The 20,630-nt window shown below is 37.6% G+C and overlaps 1 protein-coding gene across 1 annotated transcript in view; it reads right to left on the reverse strand.

Moving 5' to 3' along the window:
- Positions 1–20,630, reverse strand: part of ATRNL1 (attractin like 1) — a 68,377-nt gene that overhangs the window by 41,507 nt on the left and 6,240 nt on the right. The window lies entirely within an intron of this gene.

The following is a 20,630-nucleotide window of genomic DNA, read 5'->3' on the forward strand; positions in this document are numbered from 1 at the left end:
ATATATCATGACCATTTCAATTTACGAAGCGAAAGACGACACTGAAAGACTGAACATGGTACTGAAGGATTCAATGTTGATGCAAAATAGAATAAGTCAAACTTCATCTGCACAACAATTAGGTTGAAGCAGAAGAAAGAAGATCAAATACAAATCTACAGAATAGAGAAACAGTATACATATGTTCCACTTTGGGGAATTACCATGTAAGCTATATTTTTCTTCATGCACTGGTATTGCTAAAATAGGTGTCACCAAACTTTAAAAAGAGTTCTGCTATAAATATATTTTTTATTATCATTTTCTCCTGTCTACGTTACATCTAGTCCAAGAACTCAATTTTTAAAACAGGACAAATAAAAAAAAATTGTATCTTCTATTTTATGCATAAAAAGAAAAACCTATTTGGAAAAACTCTTTATTTTCAGAAATTAAAAATATTTAAAACAAAAATCTCAATTCTATTTCATTTTGTTTTTCTTACTTCCAGCCCAATTATTTTATCAAGAGACCATATTTTAAGCAATTAAAATGTCTTCCCATTTAATATTTATATACTATACTTATATATGTATATACACACATCACAGCTAATCAATTTTTACATATTCACATAAACATACATACACACACACACATATATATCAGGGCCATTATCAACTTTTAGATAAAATTAAATGTGCCTTATAGTATAGAGCCTTAAATACATTAGGGGGGAAAAACTTTAATTTACCTAAATCAGTGTTGACAGAAATGTCAGTCAATGTTAATGTCATCTGCAAGTCTTTCATAATCCCTGCAAATCACTTCAGTAATAAAGTAGCTAATTGATGCTTAGAAAATCTTTGAAGAGCAACAAACAAATTTCTATATTCTCAAATAAATGTAATAATAATGAGCATTTTCTACATGTCAGGTACCACTATAAACACACAATGTGTTGTCCCATTTAAGAATCTCAAAAACCCTATAAGATAGTAAGTAATTAATAACTCCATGTTATAGATGAGAAGTCTGAAGCATATTTTAAGTAGCAAGTTAAATAACTTGCCCTGATTTTTCACTTCCAATAATATTAATACCAAGTGCAGGAATTCAGAAAAACTCTCCACTGAAGACAACTTAAAAAGTTAAAGGACAATTTTAAAATCTTACAAGTAACAAAATGATAAAATGTACGAAGCCAAGATCCAGAAGTTGCAAATTCTTTAAGAGGAGGCAGGCATTCAGAGATGCTTTTGTTCTGAGAGATCTGCTTATTTAGAAGAGACTGCCAAAAGGTTGAGAGTGCACTTGGTAGCCTCAAGGAGAGAGGAGGACAAAAGTTGGAAGCAACAACCCACAAAACATAGGGGCTCAAAGAAACAACAGGGCACTTTGACTTGGGACATAATGACTTGCAATTAAAAAATGGTATACTAGAAGTTAACCAGCCTTTACCTCAACTATAGGTTAGCTATGAGTCATCTGAGCGACAGAAAACTCCCAAGTCTTAAAATCGGCTTATGGTGCTGCTAGAACTGCCAATATGCCAAGTATCCTAACAGAAGATACATGATACTCTCTAAAGAAAGATAACATTATCCTGGGCCTCAAATTATTTCTATCAGTAATTTTGAAATAAAATGTCTAGCATAATAAAAGACAATTAAGCATATGAAACTACGACAAGAAAACACTGGGGAAACTCTCCAGGATATTGGACTGGGCAAAGATTTCTTGAGGAATAACCCACAAGCACAGACAACCAAAGCAAAAATGGACAAATGGGATCACATTAAGTTAAAAAGCTTCTGCACAGCAAAGGAAACGGCAACATGAAGAGACAACCCACGGAATGGGGTTGAAAATATTTACAAACTATCCATCTGACAAAGGATTAATAACCAGAATATATAGGGTGCTCAAAACAACTCAACAGGAAAAAAAACCGAACAATCCAATTTTTAAAACGGGCTAAAGGTTTGAATAGACATTTCTCAAAAGAAGACATACAAATTTCAAACACGTGTATGAAAAGGTGCTCAACATTACTGATCATCACAGAAATGAAAAGCAACACTACAATGAGATATCATCTGACCCCAGTTAAAATGGCTTATATCCAAAAGACAGGTAATAAGAAATGCTGGCGGCCGGGCGCGGTGGCTCAAGCCTGCAATCCCAGCACTTTGGGAGGCCGAGACGGGCGGATCACGAGGTCAGGCGATGGAGACCATCCTGGCTAACATGGTGAAACCCCGTCTCTACTAAAAAATACAAAAAAGTAGCCGGGCGTGATGGCGGGCGCCTGTAGTCCCAGCTACTGGGGAGGCTGAGGCAGGAAAATGGCATAAACCCGGGAGGCGGAGCTTGCAGTGAGCTGAGATCCGGCCACTGCACTCCAGCCCAGGTGACAGAGCGAGACTCCGTCTCATAAAAAAAAGAAAAGAAAAGAAAAGAAATGCTGGCGAGGATATGGAGGAAAGGGAACCCTCTTATGCTGTTGGTGGGAATGTAAATTAGTACAACCACTATGGAGAATACTTTGGAGGTTCCTCGTAAAAGTAAAAACTTAGCTAACATACAATTCAGCAATCCACTTTTGCGTATATACTCGAAAGAAAGGAAATCAATATACTGAAATATCTGCACTCCCATGTTTGTTGTAGCTCTGTTCACAATAGCCAAGATTTGGAAGCAACCTATGGGTCCATCAACAGATGAACAGATAAAGAAATGTGGTACATATACACAATGAATTACTATTCAGTCATAAAAATAGTGTGATTCAGTCATTTGCAACAAAATGGATGGAACTGGATGTCATTATGTTTCGTGAAATAAGCTAGGCACAGAAAGAAAAACATTGTATGTTCTCACTGATTTGTGGGATCTAAAAGCAAAACAACTGAATCCATGGAGATACATACAGAGTAGGAAGATGGTTACCACAGGCTGGGAAGGGTAGTGGTAAAGTGAGGAGGAGGTAGGGATGGTTAAGGGGAACAAAAAAAAATAGAATGAATGAATGAATAAGACTAGTATTTGAAAGCTCAACAGGGTGACTATAGTCAATAATAATTTCATTGTACATTTTTAAATCACTGATAGTATAATTGGATTATTTGTAACACAAAGGATAAAATGCTTGAGATAAATACCCTATCTTCCATGATGTGATCATTATGCGTTGCATGACTGTATCAAAATATCCCACATACTCCATAAACATATACACCTACTCTGTACCCACAAAAATTAAAAATACATATCCCCCCTCCTCCAAAGAAACATATATTGTAGGAGTTACCAGAGTAATCCTTATCTCCCTCTTATAAGAAGTGATGTGAAGGAACTGTTATGCCTCCCCACCTAAGCTAAACAATAGGAGTACCTGAAAACTACACTCCCTGTCCCGTCCTATTCAACTTCAGTAGTAAAATTTCCCAAACTTAAAAGGAAACTACTCACCACAATCCCCGAATTCCTCATCCTTAGCACTAAAGATCCTACCAAGAGCCGACCTTTTCCTCCTCTTACTACAAAAAGGTTTCCTCTTTGCCAATTCCAGTCCACTGGAAGCATGGGAGGATGTCACCAATCAAGGTAAAAGAAATGGAAAATTCCTTCTCACCACCAAAAGACATGTGTAAAGGGGAAAAATCTCCTGCTACTTCTGTAATAAAGAACAATTCTCCTTCTGCAGTTTCATGATCTCTTCTTAAACTTGGGCAAAGCATTCCCATTACATACGTTGGACCTCTTCACAATCTAGAACTGTCCTTCTAAAATTCAGAGGTCTTGCACTCCAGGACCATACTCTAACCATAAACACCTAGTTTTCTATTTACTTTTTTTACTTCTTACTCCTAATACCCTTACATTCCAATTGTGTGGCGCTCTCCAGAAATTAGGTAGCACATAGTTCAACTCCCTACAAAAAGTAAAATAGGCTCTTACATAACTACTATTTCTAATATTATTTCTAAAATGTATTCTAAGTTTCAAACAACTGTTTTAAAACTGTCTATCATTCCTCTTGAACTGAGAACCATATTGACTTATTCATCTAGATCAGTACTACATAAACTACTAGCCTACTGTCTGTTTGTGTAAATGAAGTTTTATTGGAACACAACTACACTAGTTTGTTTAAATATTATCTAAGATTGCTAACACACTACAAGGACAGAGTTTAGTATTGGCAACAGAGACCATCTGGCCAACAAAGCCTTAAATATCTACTATCTGGCCCTTTACAGAAAAAGTTTGCCAATCACTTGTCTAGATGCCTGCCACATATCCATATGCCTTGTCAATATCTCTTTCTAGCTGAAAGTGCCTAATGCAGAGTCCTTAATTAAAAGCATGCTGGGCTGTTTATAACACAAGGTTTGCCATTAATAAATGCAGGAAAACCAGCACAAATATTAGACAGTACTAAAATTAAATCTAGTGGGATGTTGTTGTCTATCCTGACTATGGATATATAATTTAACACATTATAAAAATAAGAAAGCGTGACAGTTTTAATATTACAAAATCTCTGAAACAATAAATCCTGTTTATCACAGAATATAGGTTTAGTCCTGGCATAACCAGCCTACAAGGAATAGTCAGATCCACTCAGGGATAGTCTTTATGCAGGGCGGCTTTTGTAAGCCTTTTTCACACAAAAATCTTTTTTAAAACAGGCTTTCTAGTTAAAATACTATTTATCAGCTTATTAATTCCTTTTTATTTTTTATTTCATCGTTATTGACGAATAATAACTGCATATATACATGGGGTAAAATGTGATGCTTCAATACATGTATACACTGCAGATTGAGCAGATGAGGCTAATTAACATACCCATCACCTCACATACATATTTTTTGCAGCAAAAATATTTAAAATCCACTCTATTAGCAATGTAGTATATGAAATACACAATGCATAATTAGTAACATTAGTCATTTCATTGTACGATAGAACAACAACAGAATAATAGAACACTTATTCTTCCTAATTGAAACTCTGCATCCTTTGACCAATATTTTTCCTTTCCCTGCCCAACCGACCACCACCCCGCAGCTTCTGGTAACCACCATTCTACTCTCTACTTCGATTGATTCAAATTTTTGGATTCCACATTTAAGTGAGATCAGGTGATAATTGTCTTTCTAAGCCTAGCTTATTTTGCATAGCCTAATGGCCTCTAGTTTCATTTATGTTGTCACTAATGACAGGATTTTGTCCCTTTATAGGCTGAATACTATTTCATTATGTATATATACCTCTTTTTTTAATCCATTGATCCCTTGGTGGGCACTTAGGTTGTTTCCCAATATTGGCTATTATGAATAATGCTGCAATGAACATGTGAACACAAACATCTCTCCAACATACTGATTTCAATTCCTTTGGATGTATACCCAGACTGCAGGATCATATGGTAATTCTATTTTCAGTTTTTTGATGAACCTCCATACTCTTTTTCAAAATGGTTGTACTAATTTACTTCCCCCCAACAGTGTACAAGAGTTCCCTTTTTGCCATATCCTCACCAACACTTGTTATCTTTCATCTTTTTTATAAGAGCCATTTTAAGAGGTATGAGATGACATCCCATTGTGGTTTTGATCTGCATTTCCCCGATGATCAATAATGTTGAGCATTTTTTCATATATGTGTTGGCCTTTTGTATGTTTTCTTTTGAAAAATGTCTATTCAGATTCTTTGCCCATGTTTAAATAGGATAATTTGTTTTCTTGCTACTGATTTGAGTTCCTTTTATGTCTTGGGTATGAGTCCCTTATCTGATGTATGATTTGCAAATATTTTCTCTCAATGTGTATGTCTCTTCACTCTGTTATTTCCTTTGGTGTATAGAAGCTTTTTGATTCAATACCACTTGTCTATTTTTGCTTTTGCTGCCTGTGCTTTTGGAATCATGCAAGAAGTCATTGCTCAGACCAAAGTCATAGCTTTTCTCCTATATTTCCTTCTAGTAGTTTTAGTTTCAGATCTTCCATTTAAATCTTTAATCCATTGAGTTGATTCTTGTATAAGGGATAAGGGTTCAATTTCATTCTTGTACATTTGGATACCTAGCTTTTTAGAATCATTTATTGACAAGACTGTCCTTTCCCCAATGTTTATTCCTCGAGCCTCTGCTGAAAATCAGTGGACTGTAGATGTATGAATTTATTTCTGGGCTCTCTCTCCTGTTCCATTGGACAATTTGTCTGCTTTTATGTAGGTATCATACCATTTTAATAACTATGAGATGACTTTAAAAATTCATGAAAAAAATAGACAGATAAAAATAAAAAATATAAACTTTATTTCTCAACATAAGTTCCATCAAAGTCAAGAAGCTTTTGTAAGCAATGATACCAGTCAGTTAGTCCATCCCTAAAGAGCTGAAAGTCCTGTGAATTTAACCATGTCAATGCAGTCTTGTTTACATTATTAACTGAAGAAAAATAGGTGCCCTGAGAAAACATTTTAAGATTAGTGTATTAGCGTCCATTTTCACACTGCTGATAAAGACATACCTGAGACTGGGCAATTTACAAAAGAAAGAGTTTTAATGGACTTACAGTTACACATGGCCAGGGTGGACTCACAATCATGGTGGAAGGCAAGGATGAGCAAGTCATGTCTTACATGGATGGCAGCAGGCAGAGAGAGCTTGTGCAGGGGAACTCCTCTTTATAAAACCACCAGATCTCATGACACTTATTCACTATCATGAGAACAACATGGGAAAGACTTGGCCCCATGATTCAATTACCTCCCACCAGATCCCTCCCACAACACGTGGGAATTCAAGGTGAGATTTGGGTGGCACACAGCCAAACCACAATCATGGGGCCAAGTCTACTTTTGCTTTGATTGAACCCCTTCTACCTCCTGGTAGCCATTGCTTTGGTTGTGCTTTGTCTTCAGAATTATAGTGGTAAAGTCATGTTTCACCTATTACAATTCTTCAAAGAAATACTTCATGATCTTGATCCCACTTGTTTATAATTTCCACTAAAACCTCTGCTCTTATCTGTAACTAATCTGGTCCGAGTGGTTTTGGCACCCATAGCGTGGAAAGTCTGGTCAACTTTAATTTGCATCCAGAATTAAGCTGAATTAATTGAGATGTCTATGGTGTTGGCTATTGTTTCTGCTGTCAAACATCAGTCCTCTTCAATTAGAGAATGAACAAGATGATTTTTTCCTCACAAACTGATGTGAATAGTCTGCTGCTGCAGGCTTCATCTTCAACATCATATCATCCCTTCTTAAAATGAGTTACCCATTTGTAAACTGCTGATTTCTTTCGGGCACTGTCCTCATAAACTTTTCACAAAGCATCAATAATTTCACCTTCTCCCACCCAAGCTTCACCATAAATTTGATGTTTGCTCTCGCTTCAATTTTAGCAGAATTTATGTTGCTCTGATAGGGGCTCTTTTCAAACCAATGTCTTACCCTCCTTAGTGTCTCAAACTTGATCCCATTGTTACAACAATTTGGTATGAGTTTATTTTGGTGCAAAAAAAAATTTGAAATCCATGCAGATTTTTCATAATACACATTTTCCATTTACTTTTTAAAGGCAAATCAGGTAGTGTAATGCCTCCAGCTTTGTTCTTTTTGCTCAACACTGCTTTAGCTATTTGGGGTCTTTTGCGGTTTCAAACAAATTATAGGATTTTTTTTCTATTTCTATTTTGATAGGATTGCATAGAATCTGTGTATCACTTTGGGTAATGTGGACATTTTAACAATATTCTTTCACTTCATGAATACACAAAGTATCTATTTGTGTCATCTTCAATTTCTTTCATTAATGTTTTCTAGTTTTCTACATATAGATCTTTTACCTCTTTGGTTAAACTTATCGTAAGGTTTTGTTTGTTTGTTTGTTTGTTTGTTTTGATGCTACTGTAAATGGGACTGTTTTTCCTAATTTCTTTATCAGATCATTCACTGAATAGTCATTCAGACTATTCTAGGCACAGGAAATGCATTCTGACTACTATCTTCCACTACTGTTGTCCTATCCGCAATACAGACCAGCAGTTAACTAACTTGGCCCATAAATGAGTGGGTAATTTAATTTTGAGGTGAAGTATTAGCCCATTATGGCCACACAAGAAAATCATGTTCTCCAATTCAGTATTGATATAGCTGACATTTTAACCATTATCTATCTGACTTTGAGGCCTAATTCTCAACTGCTATGGTTTGAATACATGAATCCTCCAAACCTTACACTGAAATTTGATCCCCAATGTCAGAGGTGAGGCCTACCCAGAAGTGTTTGAATCATGCAGGCAGATCCTTCATGAATGGCTTGGTGCCATCTACACAGTAAAGAGTGAGCTCTCGCTCTATTAGTTCCTGAGAGAGTTGGTTATTAAAAAGAGCCTGGCCCCTCCCACCCCTTGCTTCCTCTCCTGCCATATGATCTCTGCAGACACCAGTTCCCATTTGCTTTCTACCATGAATAGACGCAGCCTCAGCCCCGCAATACAAGCAGATGCCGGTGCCATACTTCTTGTACATGCTGAGGAATCATGAGCCAAACGAATCTCTTTTCTTTATACATTATCCAGTATCCAGCCTCAAGTATTCCTTCATAGCAATACAAATGGACTAAAACATCAGCTGATTCTGAGCTCTATAATTCTAACTAGGATATTTCCAAATAAGATTCTAGCTCATTAATACATTTTCCTCAACATTCCCTTAAGCTACTGAGATAACTATACAACTCGAACATTTTTTAATCATGGAGTACTTCTCTTGCACATGGTAATCATTATTTTCAAATTAATCTACTATCTAATGATAAGATCAATCTCTTCCCCTTTTGGCTAAACTGCATCACATCTACTGATCATTTCATAACTTTATGCTATCTGTAAAACATTTCTCCTATTCCCTTTTTGGCTCAAATGGTAGACTGGAAGTATACTGTGTGTCAAATAGGGTCAAATAAATCAGATATCTAAAATGCCAGAGCATCTTCCTTTCATGGATCCAGACAGCAATTAGTAACATTATGCCAAACATTTTGAGCATTAATTCTAATCATTCATGGCAGACCAAAGAAATCAAAGACAGGTACACAAGGTGTTATAAAAAGCTTAAATTAATAAATCACAATCACCTTGTACTATTACTGTTAAAGATAATAAAACTCAATTGACCATCACATTTAAATAATTAATTTTCTGGTTAACTTAATATCATTGACTGAAATTCAGCCAGAATAACTTTTCTCAATGATTTGTTGCTAAATATGCCCCTAAATTTGTTTTTACTGCTGGTAACAAATTACCAAAAACATAGAAATTTAAAAGAACATCCATTTATTATCTCACAGTTCTATAGGACAGAAGTCCCTACAGACTCAGATGGGTGTTAGCTGAGCTAGGCTCTTATCCAGAGGCTCCAGAAAAGCATCCACTTCCAGGCTTATTCACGGCTGGTAGAATTCAGTTCCTTCCAGTTGTATGCATGAGGTCCCAACTTTCTTGCCAGTTGCTGACCAGGGGTTGCTCTCAGCACCAAGTGGCCACTTTCTCTAGTACTTTCAGGCATGGCTCCCTCCATCTTCAAACCAGTATTAGAATGTCAAATCCAGTTTACGCTTTGAGTCTTTAGCTTCCTCTTCTGCTAGCACCCAGGGGAAACACTCTGCTTTTAAAGGGCTCATGTGATTAGAGTAAGAAAATCCAGATAATCTCCCTTTTGACAAATGACATAACATAATCATAACAGTAATACCAGGGATAAAAGTCAAAAGGGCCATCTTAAAGTTTTCCCTACCTCAGTTTATTTCCACAATTTTGGAAATTATAACTTGCTTTGATAACTCAGGATGGTAAAATACTGATATAATAATGATGTTATAATAAAACATCATTATAAAAATTCATTTTTATACATCTAAAGTATAGATTAGTTTGATTTTATACTGACTATATAAGATACCCTGGAAATTATTTTTTAACAAGTCATAGATACCAATTTGTTTATATAATTTGGCTCTTCAGCCTAAAATTAGGTAATGGTGATGGTTGTACCACTCTCTGAATATGCTAAACATAAGTGAACTGTACATCTTTAAAAAGTGAATATGGTGAGGTGTAAATTGTAACTCAGTAAAGTTCTAATTGTTTTTTGAAAAGTGAGCTGGATCATGTGTGCTGAACCAAAACAAGTTGATTGCCTCCTAAAACAGAATATTTAATTATGAACCAGAGTCTCTGCTATGGTTTGAATGTGTCCCCCCCAAAAAAGTGTTGAAAACTTAATCCCCAATGCAACAGTGTGGGGATGTGGGGATAAATGAGAGGTGATTAGGCCATAAGGGCATAGCCCTCATGAATGGATTAATGTCCTTTGTTATTGCAGGAATTAATTCCTTATAAAAGGGTAAGTTCACCCCCTCTTGCCCTCCTCTCTTTCTCTCTTCACCCTCTCTTTGCTCTTCTGTCATGAAATGATGCAACGAGGAAAGCTCTTGACAAATTCTGGCCCCTCAATCTTGGACTTCCCAAAAGAATCATAAGCCAATAAATTTTTATTCATTATAAATCACTAGGTCTCAAGTATTCTGTTATAGCAGCACAAAACTGAGTAAGACAAAAAACTGATATTGAAGCATAGAACGTCGCTTTATCAAATATCTGAAAATAGGGAAGCCACTTTGAAATTCAGTAATAAGTAGAGGCTGGGAGACTTTGGAGAAAAAGGCTAGAAAAAGCTTGTATTGCCATGAAAAGAACATTAAGGATGATTCTGATGAGGGCTCAGAAGAGAACTTCAGGGAAAGTCTAAAACTTCGTAGAGATTACATCAGTGCTTGTGATCAGAAAATTGGCAGAAATGCGGAGAGTAAAGGCAATTCTGAGGCGACCTCAGACAGAAATGAGGAAAGAGATATTGGAAACTGGAGTAACAGCCATCCTTGATATGAAGCAGCAAATAACTTAGCTGAATTGTGCCCATATCTGAGTGCTTCATGGAAGGCAGAATTTAAGAGCAATAAGCTAGTATAATGGAAGTTAGAAAGGAATTACTTAGATAATAAGGGCATGGGAGTCCTTGGTAAGGCTTTCCTTTTCAATGAAAAGCAGCCCCAAATCATTTTCTAACAAGGAGCAGCCTGCAAGCTGGGAACTTGCATGGGTGAATGCTGACAGGAACTAAGGACTAGACATTTGCAAAATGGCGGCTCCATCCTCTCTTCTCTGCCAGCCACCTGTATTGTAAGGAGCAGACAAGATGGCCCTGATCAGCTGCAAAATCCATTTGCATGAGAAGATTTGGGTGGGGCAACCAGCCTTCCCCATGCACTAAGTAAACGTCATACCTGATAGAACTAATCTGTGACCCCTACGTAAATCAGACACCACCTCCTCAAACTGGACTATAAAACTCAGCACATTTGCCACCAGCCAGTCCTTTCCGATCAGAGACCCCTCCCTTTATAAAGGAAGCTGTTTCTCTTTCTCTTCTCTTCTATCAATTAAACCTCTACTCCTAAACCCCTTGTATGTGTCCATGCCCTAAATTTTCCTGGTGCATGATGATGAACCCAAGGGTATATACCCCAGACAACGTAACCGCTTCACTAAGATATCTGGTGTAAGAAATTTCTAAGCAAAATATTGAAAGAGCTGCGTGGCTACTTTTAACTGTATATAGTAAAGATGTGAGAGGGAAGAATGATTTAAAAACAAAACGTTATTATTAAAAGGGAAGCAGAAAGTAAGGATTTGGAAAAGTCATAGTTTGCATATGTAAAGAAAAAAGCAAAGCATGCAAGGGTGTGGCCAAGTAACCCTTGCATAAAGGGATTAGCATGGATAAAAGGAAGTCAAGTGCTAGTCATCAAGATAGAAAGAGATCTTGAAGGCATTTCAGAGGTCTTCTGGGCTGTCCCTTCCATCTAGGATCCTGAGATCAAAGTTTCCAGAAAGGCATCTATGGGACCTCAGCATTCACTGCTCTGTGCTGCCTCAAGTGTCTGCTCCCTGCATTCTGGCACAGCTCCCCTTAGCCTCCCCAGTCACTGCTCAAGCAAACCAAGGTGTGTCTCTGGCTGCATCTCTGGAAACTATAGGAAATAAGCCTTGGTGGTTTCCATCCTTGTGGTGCCAATTCTGCAGGTGCACAGACTGCACAAGTTGTGGAGGTGTGGCTACCTCAATGTAGATTTGAAACGATGCTACAGCAACAGAGTCATCATAAAGTACTTGCTAGAGCAATGCCTAATAGGGCCATGGGAGCAGGGCTGCCTCTGAGACCTCAGAACTACAGAGTCACCCATGTGCAGCCTCAGACTAGAAGAGTGGCAGGCATGAGCCTCCAATCCATGAAAGCTGCCATGTAGGCTCAACCCAGCAAAGCCTAAGGGCTGGGCTGCCTGAGGTCTTGGGGGCCCAATCCTCATCCCAGTGTGCTCAGAAGGCGAAATATGAAGTCAAAAAAGATTATTCTCTAGCTTTCAGATTTAACATTGTTTGTTCTGTTGGGTTCTGGACTTATTTGGGGTCTGTTACTCCTTTTTTTTCTTTTGGAACAGGAATGTATATCCTATACCTGTCTCACCATTGTACTTTGGAAGTAGGCAAGTTGTTTTGATTTCACAGGCTCATAGCTGGAAGGGAATTTTCCCTAGGATGAATTGTGTCTTGAGTCTCACCCATATCTGATTTAGAAGAGACTCTAGACTTCAGACTTTTGAGTTCGTGCTGGACTGAGTTAAGACTCTGGATTAGTGTTGAGAGGTGGGGCATAATGGGAGGTGATTAGACCATGAGGGCATTAACGCTGCTACCCCAAGAGTGAGTTCATTATCAGGAGAATGGGTTCCTTATAAAAGGATGAGATTTGAATGCTTTTGCCTACCCCTTGACCCTCTATTTACCCTCTGCCCACAGGATGATACAGCAAGAAAGCCCTTACAAGATGTCAGCCTCTTGATTCTTGATCTTAGATTTCCCAGCCTCCAGAATCATGAGCCAATATATCTCTATTAATTATAAATTACCAAGTGTATTAGTCCATTTTCACACTGCTGATATAGACACACCCAAAACTGGGAAGAACAGGAGATTTAACCAGACTTACAGTTCCACATGGCTGGGGAGGCCTCAGAATAATGGTGGGAGGCAAAAGGCACTTTTTACATGGTGGCAGCAAGAGAAAAATGAGGAAGCAGCAAAAGTAGAAACCCCTGATAAACCCATCAGGTCTTGTGAGACTTACTCACTATCAGGAGACTACCACAGGAAAGACCAATCCCCATGATTCAATTACCTCCCGCTGGGTAATTCCTTCACATAACACATCGGAATTCTAAGAGATACAATTCAAATTGAGATTTGAAAGGGAACACAGCCAAACCATATCATTCTGCCCCTGGCCCCTCCAAATCTCAGATCCTCACATTTCAAAACAAATGATGCTTTCCCAAAGTCTTAACTCATTTCAGCACCTCCAAGGTCTCATCTGAAACAAGGCAAGTTTTTTCCATCTATGAGCCTGTAAAATCAAAAGCAAGCTAGTTACTTCCTAGATACAATGGGGGTATAGGTATTGGATAAATACAGCCATTCCAAATGGGAGAAATTGGCCAAAACAAAGGGGTTACAGGGCCCATGCAAGTCCAAAATCCAATAGGGTAGTCAAATTTTAAAGCCCCAAAATGATCTCCTCTGATTCCAGGTCTCACATGTAGGTCACGCTGATGCAAGAGGTGGGTTCCCATGGTCTTGGGCAGCTCCGACTCTGTGGCTTTGCAGAGTACAGCCTCATCCTGGCTGCTCTCATGGGCTGGCATTGAACATCTGCGGCTTTTCCAGGCACACAGTGCAAACTGTAGGCGCATTTATGGTTCTGGGGTCTGCAGGACAGGGGCCCTCTTCTCACAGCTCCACTAGGCGATGTTCCAGTAGGGACTCTGTGTGGGGGTTCCAACCCCACATTTCACTTCCACACTGACCTACAGAGGTTCTCCATGGGAGTCCCACCCCTGAAGCAAACTTTTACCTGGACATCCAGGCATTTTCATACATCTTTTGAAATGTAGACAGAGGTTCCCAAACCTCAATTCTTGACTCCTGTGCACTCATAGGCTCAACATCACGTGGAAGCTGCCAAGGCTTGGGGCTTGCACCCTCTGAAGCCACAGCCTGAACTACACCTTGGCCCCTTTCAGTCACAGCTAGAGCAGCTGGGACACAGGACACCAAGTCCCTAGGCTGCATACAGCATAGGAACCCTAGGCCCGGCCCACAAAACCATTTTTTCCTCCTATGCCTCAAGGCCTGTGATGAGAGGGGCTGCCCTGAAGGCCTCTGACATGCCCTGGGGACATTTTCCCCATTGTCTTGGGAATTAATATTTGGCTTCTCACTACTCATGCAAATTTCTGCAGCTGGCTTAAATCTCTCCTCAGAAAATGGGATTTTCTTTTCTATCTCATTGTCAGGCTGCACATTTTCCAAACTTTTATGCTCTGTTTCCCTTTTAGAATGGAATGCCTTTAACAGCACCCAAGTCACATCTTGAATGCTTTGCTGCTTAGAAATTTATTCTACCAGATACCTTAAATCATCTCTCTGAAGTTCAAAGTTCCACAAATCTCTAGGCTAGGCAGGGGAAAAATCAAAGAAATTGAAGAAGACACCAAAAAAATGGAATATTTCATGCTCATGTATTGGAAGAATCAATATTGTTAAAATGTCCATACTATCCAAAGCAATCTACAGATTCAATGCAATCCATATCAAAATGCCAATGACATTTTTCACAGAAATAGAAAAAAAAAAATCCTAGCTGGGCACGGTGGCGGTGGCTCAAGCCTGTAATCCCAGCACTTTGGGAGGCCGAGATGGGCGGATCACAAGGTCAGAAGATCGAGACCATCCTGGCTAACCCAGTGAAACCCCGTCTCTACTAAAAAATACAAAAAACTAGCCAGGCGAGGTGCCGGGCGCCTGTAGTCCCAGCTACTCGGGAGGCTGAGGCAGGAGAATGGCGTAAACCCGGGAGGCGGAGCTTGCAGTGAGCTGAGATCCGGCCACTGCACTCCAGCCTGGGCAACAAAGCGAGACTCCATCTCAAAAAAAAAAAAAAAAATCCTAAAATTTATGCAGAACCAAGAAGACCCAGAATAGCCAAAGCCATTCTGAGCAAAAAGAACAATACTGGAACTATCATATTACCTGACTTTAAATTATACCACAGAGCTATAGTAACCAAAGCAGCATGGTACTGGCATTAAAAAAAAAGACACATAGAACAACTACAGAATAGGGAACCCAGAATAAATACATACTTACAATGAACTTATTTTTGACAAAGGTGTCAAGCATATATACTGGGGAAGTAACAGTCTCCTCAATAAATTCTGCTGGGAATACTGGATATCTATATGAAGAATAATGAAGCTGGACCCCTATCTCTCACCATATACAATAAACAATTAAAGACTTAGAAATCTAAGACCTCAAACTATGAAACTACTACAACATTGGGAAAACTCTTCCAGGACACCTGGAGACTAGGCAAAGATTTATTGAGTAATACCCCACAAGCACAGGCAACCAAAGCAAAAAGGGATAAATGGGATCACATCGAGTTAAAACGTTTCTGCACAGCAAAGGAAACACTCAACAACACGAAGAGACAATTCACAGAAGGGAAGAAAATATTTGCAAACTATCATTCTGACAAGGGATTAATAACCAGAATATACAATAAGCTCAAACAACACTATAAGAAAAAAAATTTAGTAATCCAATTCAAAATATGCAAAAGATCTAAATAGACATTTCTCAAAAGAAGACATACCAATGTCAAAAAGCATATAAAAAGGTGCTCAGCATCACTGATCTTCAGAGAAATGAAAATCAAAATTACAATGAGATATCATCTCACTCCAGTTAAATAGCTCATATCCAAAAGGCAGGCAAAAACAAATGCTGGCAAGGATATAGAGAAAAGGGAACCCTCTTACACTATTGGTGGGAAGGTAAATTAGTGTAACTACTATGGAGAGCAGTTTGCAGGTTCCTCAAAAAATTAAAAATAGAGCTACCACATGATTTAGCAATCCCACTGCTAAGTATATACCTAAAAGAAAGGAAATCAGTATATTGAAGAGACAGCTGTACTTCAATGTTTGCTGCAGCTGTATTCACAATAGTCAAAATTTGGAAGCAACCTAAGTGTCCATCAACAAATGAATGGATAAATAAAATGTGGTACATATACACAAGGGAGAACTATTCAGCCATAAAAAAGAATAATATCCTGTCATTCACAACAACATGGATGGAAGTGGAGGTCATTATATTATGTGAAATAAGCCAGGCACAGAAAGACAAACATTGCATGTTCTCGGTTATTTCTGGGAGCTAAAAATTAAAACAATTGAATTTATGGAGATAGAGAGTAGAAGGATGGTTACCTGAGGCTGGGAAAGGTATCGGGGCAGGGGAAATGGAGATGGCTAATGGGTTAAAAAGTATAATTAGTATGAATTGTTTATAACACAAAGAAAGGATAAATGCTTGAGGTGATGAATACCCTATTTACCCTGATGTGGTTAGTAGGCATTGTATACCTGTATCAAAATATCTCATGTATCCCATAAATACATACAGCTATAATGTAACCACAAATATAAAAAATAAAGAGATATGGGAGAGGAAATATCACCAAAGAAAGATGTCCAAATGTTTAGTCAGCCTTGTACTACTTGGATAAGCCCTACTTGGTCACAATGTATTACGTTTTTTATGTATTGCTGGATATGATTTGCTAATACTTTGTTAAAGATTTTTGCTTCTGTGTTCATGAGAGTTACAGCTCTTTTCCAGTAATGTTTTTTTTTTTTTTTTGGTTTTCTTATCATGGTAATGCCAGCCTTGCAAAATAAGTTACAAAGTATTCTCTCTTACTCTGTTTTCTAGAAAAACTTGTGTAGAATTCGTATTACTTGTTTCTTAAACATTTGGTAAAATTTACCAGTGATGCCATCTGAGCCTGACAGTTTCCTTGTATGAAGTTTTGCAATTTGAATTCAATTTACTCAACAGACATAGAAATATTCTTTTCATTTACCTCCTCATGAGTTACTTTTGTTAATCCCTATGTTAGACCGATACAGGGAATTGGTCCATTTCATTTACTTCAAATTTATGAGCATAAAGTCATGTATAATCTTTCTTTATTATTTTTTTAAAGTCTACAAAATGGAAATTGAAATTAAAAGAAATAGTACCAACTACAACAGCCTCAAAGAACATAAAATACTTTGGTATAAAATCGAAAAATATGGCCAGGCACAGTGGCTCACATCTGTAATCCCAGCACTTTGGGAGGCTGAGGCAGGCAGATTGCCTGAGGTCAGAAGTTCAAGACCAGCCTGGCCAACATGGTGAAACCCCATCTCTACTAAAAATACAAAAAATTAGCCAGGCGTGATGACAGGCACCTATAATCCCAGCTACTCAGGAGGTTGAGACACGAGAATCGCTTGAACCCAGGAGACTGAGGTTGCAGTGAGCCAAGATCATACCATTGCACTCCAGTCTGAGTGACAGAGTACAACTCCATCTCAAAAAAAAACAAAAACAAAAAAAATAACTAAAAATACATACCCAGAATCTGTATCTGATAAATACAAAAAACGTTGTAAAAAAATCAATGAAAACCCAAACAGATGAAAAAACATACTGCAATGAAGAACGAGATAATTCTATATTGTTTACTTGTCAATTCTCCTCAAAATGACTTACTGAGTCAACACAATCTCAATAAAAATCCCAGCAAGACTTTTTTAATTGACAAATTGTTCTAAAATGTGTATGAAAAACAAAATGAACCAAGTAAATTTTCAAAAATAAAAATAAAGTTGGGGGAATCTCATTATCTAACTTCAAGATTTACTATAAAAATATACTAATCCCAGCATTTTGGGAGGCCGAGGTGGGTGGATCACCTGAGGTCAAGAGTTAGAGACTAGCCTGGCCAACATGGCAAAACCTCATCTCTACCAAAAATACAAAAATTAGCCAGGTGTGGTGGCACGTGCTTGTAATCCCAGCTGCTCAGGAGGCTGAGGCAGGAGAACCACTTGAACCCGGGAAGCGAGATTGCAGTGAGCCGATATCACGCCACTGCACTCCAGCCTGGGCCACAGAGTAAGACTCCGTCTCAAATATATATACACATACACACACACATACACTAATAAAGTAAGTGAGGAATTTGCAAAAGGATAGAGATATGGATCAATAGAACAGAAAAGAGTCAAAAAATAAATATACATAAAGATGTCCAATTAACTTTCCATAAAGGTGCAAAGACATTAATGAAAAAAGGATAGTCTTTTCAACAAATCATCATTGGATAATGATAAAGGCTCTGTTTATCAGGAGGACACAATCCAAAATTTTATGCACCTAATAACATAGTTTCAAAATACATGAAGGATAAACAGATAAGACTGTAGGGACAAACAGGTAAATACAAAACTATAACTGAAGATACCCTTCTCTCAATAAGTGGTAAAAACAGACAGAAAATCAGAATGGTTGTAGAAGACTTGAACAAGACTATCAACCAAGTTGAACTAACTGAAATGTATACAACACTCCACCCATCAATAGAAGAATACGCATTCTTTTCACACGCACAAAAAAAATACTTACCAAGACAGACAATATTCTGGCCAATAAATTTTAAAGGATTCTAGTCATATAGCCTTCTGCATATTAAATAAGTTGGATTTATATTAATAAAAGTTGAATTTGGAGCTAAAGAAAACTTCAGGCCTAGAGGGCTTCAATGGTGAATTCCACCAAACGCCACTGAAAAAATAATGCCAATTCCAGAAAAACTCTTCCAGCAAATGATCAAGAGTCCCATGGGGCTCATTATAGGAGGCCAGCATTATCTCGTCACCAAAACTAGTCATATATTATAAGACAAGTGCAGACTAATATCTCTCATGAACACAGATACAAAAATTATAAATAAAACTTTAACAAACCAAATCCAACCTAAAACAAAAAGGAAAGCATATTGTGTCAGAGGAAGTTTATCTTAGGAATGTAAGGTTGGTTTAACATTCAAAAAGTATGTACATAATTCACCATGTTAACAAACTTGAAAAAATCATATGATTATCTCAACGGACACAGAAAATGCATTTAATACAATCCAGTTTCCATCACTGGTAAAAACTCTTGGCAAACTAGGAATAGAAGGGAACTTTCTCAATGTGATAAAAGGCATCTAAAAAAAAAAACTTACAGATAACATCATAATTCATGGTTAAAGATCAAATATCTCCCCCTAAATCATGAGTAAGATTGACCACTCTCATCACCTCTATTCACCACTATAATAGAGGTTCTGGCCAGTGAAGAAAGGCAAGAAAACAAAAAGGCATCCAGATTGCAAAAAAAGGAGTCAACATATCTTTATCTGTAAACAATATAACCACCTAAGTAGAAAACCATAAGGAATCTACAAAAATCTACAAGTAAGTTTGGCAAGATTGCAAGATAAAAAAATCAAACATACAAAAATCAGTTGTATTTCAGTATGAGAGCAACCATCGAAACTGAAAGTTTAAAAAATGCCATTTACAATAGTATCCAAAAATATTAACTACTTAGGGAAAAATCTGACAAAAGAGGTGCAACACCTATTCACTGAAAATTTAAAAACACTGCTGACAGATTAAAGAACTAAAGAAATAAACAGACCTACCATGTTAGGAAACTCAATATTGACAAGGTATTCATTTTCCCCAAAACTGATCTATAGACTCAACATAATTACAAATAAAACCCTGGTAGGCTTTTTATAGAAACTGATAAGCTGATTCTAAAATTCATATGGAAATACAAAGGACTCAGAGTAGCCAAAATAACTGGAAAAGAACAAAACTGAAAAACACTCCCTGAATTCAAGACTTACAAAGAAACAATAATCAAGACATTGTTGTACTGATATACAAATAGACAAAGAGATCAAGAAACAAAGCAGAGCTCAGAAATAGAAACACAAATATATGAATAGTTTCGACAAAGGTACAAAGCTACTTTAACAGAGAAAGAATACTCTTTTCAACAAATAGTGCTAAAACAAATACCTATATGTCAAAAAACTGAATTTAGATCCATACTTCTCCCCATATATAGAAATTAACTTAAAATGGACCGTAAATCTAAATGTAAAATCTAAAACTACAAAACTTCTAGAGAAAAAAAAAATAAACAAAATCTTTATCAACTTGGTTTAGGCAGTTTTCTTTTTTATTTTTTTTTTTATTTTTATGTTTTTTTATTTTTTAAAGACAGGGTCTTGCTGTGTTGCCCAGGCTGGAGTACGGTGACACAATCACAGCTCAGCTCACTGCAGCCTCCAATTCCTGTGTTCAAGTGATCCTCCCCTCTCAGCCTTCCAAGTAGCTGGGCTAAATGGGCACACCGCCACGCAAGCTAATTTTTCAAATGTTTTTGTAGAGGCACAGTCTTGCCTTGTTTCCCACGCTGGTCTCAAACTCCTAGACTCAAGTGATCCTCCTGTCTCAGGCTCCCAAAGTGCTGGGATTACACACATGA

The sequence above is a fragment of the Piliocolobus tephrosceles genome, chromosome 9 (genome assembly GCF_002776525.5).
Source record: "Piliocolobus tephrosceles isolate RC106 chromosome 9, ASM277652v3, whole genome shotgun sequence".
NCBI lineage: Eukaryota > Metazoa > Chordata > Mammalia > Primates > Cercopithecidae > Piliocolobus > Piliocolobus tephrosceles.